Genomic DNA, 2,266 nt, shown 5'->3' with positions numbered 1-2,266 from the left:
CCAGGTGATGTGTTTGGTTTGCCAGGTGATGTGTTTGGTTTGCCAGGAGATGTTTTTCGTTCACCAGGTGACGTTTTTGGTTTGCCAGGAGATGTTTTTCATTCACCAGGTGACGTTTTTGGTTTGCCAGGAAATGTTTTTCATTCACCAGGTGATGTTTTTCATTCACCAGGTGATGTTTTTGGTGTGCCAGGTGCTGTGTTTGGGCTGGCACAGGGCCCTGGGCTGGGTTTAACAGCCCAGTGAACAGAGCTGGGTCTGTGAGGAGCACAAACTGGATCCAGGCCTGGAGACAACCAACTGCCCAGAGCAAAGGAAGGAGCTGGAAAAAGGGGAGTTAAACCAGGAGGAAAACAGATTTAAGAGGAGAAAAACCAGAGCCTTTACACGAGGCTTGAGGAGCTTCACAGGCACCTTCACCACTAATTTATTGTCCCATATATTTTTTGTTAAAGGAGAACAGTCCTCCCCATCCCACCTTCTGACACAGCTGCTTTTCTTCAGCTTTCCTTGGCAATTCTGTCTGTGCAAGTTTTCTCCTGCTTTTATAAGAGACCCTCCCACCCTTTCCATAATCTGGGATCTCCTAATACCTCTCCCAACTCCTGGAACTACAACCTCCTGTCTAAGTGAATCACAAAAGAGTTATTGACAATTTCTTGCTTTTGTGAAAAAAAAACAAAAACAAACCCATCCTGTAATTTATGACAAAAGAATAATCCTTTCGTGTTTGCTTTTAGAAATATTTTACAGATGATGAGGAAGGGGAGTTCAAGCCCCATCCATCTGGACACTTGGACACTTCCAGGGATCCAGGGGCAGCCACAGCTTCTCTGGGCAACCTGGGCCAGGGCCTCTCCACCCTCCCAGCCAGGAATCCCTTCCCAATCTCCCACCTCTCCCTGCCCTCTGGCAGTGGGAAGCCATTCCCTGTGTCCTGTCCCTCCAGGCCTTGTCCCCAGTCCCTCTCCAGCTCTCCTGGAGCCCCTTCAGGCTCTGGAATGTGCTCCAAGGTCTCCCTGGATCCTTCTCTTCTCCAGGTGAGCACCCCCAGCTCTCAAGAACAGGAAAGGCAGCAAAGGGCAAGAATAAGCTCAGATGGGAGGAGGGCACACGAGTGGGAGTTCAGAGGTTTCCACAGCAGCAGCAGAATCTTGGAGAGGTGATAGTACAGAATTCCCTGCCTGGAAAACGCTGTCCCAGGTGGTTTGGCCCACTCTGGCCACGCTGTGCTCCTGTCACAGCACTTCCACAGCCAGTCCAGGAGCTCTCCCACTTCATCCCCTGGGAGCTGCAGGTTGTGGCTGCACGTGGGTGACACAGATCAGGGAATGGGATCAGGGAATCCCAGACTGGTTTGGGTGGGAAGGGACCTTCAAGCTCATCCAGTGCCACCCCTGCCTTGGGCAGGGACACCTTCCAACTGCCAGAGGGCAGGGATGGATGGGAGATTGGGAGGGAATTCTTGGCTGGGAGGGTGGGGAGGCCCTGGCACAGGCTGCCCAGAGAAGCTGTGGCTGCCCCTGGATCCCTGGGAGTGTCCCAGGCCAGGTTGGAGGGGGTTCATGGAAAGAACTGTCAGGCATTGGCAGGGGCTGGGAGGGCTTTTCCAACCTGGATGATTCTGGGATTCTGGGATACACAGCATTTCAATCTGCCATATTATCTTCAAGATGCTTTGTAAGCTCCTTAAAGAGATGCTCCTTTGTATCTCCAGATCCAGTGACTGCAGTAATGGAGTGAAGGCCAGACTCTGAAATTCCTTGGGTTTCATTGGCTTGTGGAAAATATTTTGGGCTCTCAGCTCCTGCAGGTGAGGGCAGTGATCCACTACCAGGAAAAGCTTGTCTTTCCCAGGAGATCACAGAGCAGTGGGATACGAATTTCTGCAGGACAAAGTGATGAAATAGGGCTCTAAAAATATTATCCACGGGGTGGAAACATGGACAGAGCAAGGAAAATACAGCTCCCAGCTCACTGAAGGTCCCTTTGCTCCCCAGCCCAGCTCTGGCTCTGCAGAGGCACAAGTTAATGAGGCCCAACAGTGGCCCAGGGAACCCCCAGGCTGTGTCCTGGCATGGAATGGGAGAGCTGCAGTCTGGGGGCTTGGGGGTGAAATTCCTCTGCACAGACAGAGCCATGAAATATAAATGTGCACAAATAATGGCTGAGATAAAAGGAATTGATCCTTCAGAGCATTAACACTATTTCTGGGGGGGAAAGAAAGAGCTGCATTGAGGAGGTCACGGGGTGGGGTTTGGAAGAG

The 2,266-nt window shown here is 51.5% G+C and overlaps 1 protein-coding gene across 1 annotated transcript in view; it reads right to left on the bottom strand.

Moving 5' to 3' along the window:
• The window catches only part of LOC113959899 (dystrobrevin beta-like), a 105,227-nt gene that overhangs the window by 62,191 nt on the left and 40,770 nt on the right, over nucleotides 1–2,266 (bottom strand). The window lies entirely within an intron of this gene.

Source organism: Corapipo altera, unplaced genomic scaffold, assembly GCF_003945725.1.
Source record: "Corapipo altera isolate COAL_440 unplaced genomic scaffold, ASM394572v1 288, whole genome shotgun sequence".
NCBI classification, from domain to species: domain Eukaryota; kingdom Metazoa; phylum Chordata; class Aves; order Passeriformes; family Pipridae; genus Corapipo; species Corapipo altera.
This window is presented reverse-complemented; position numbering and strand designations above follow the sequence as displayed.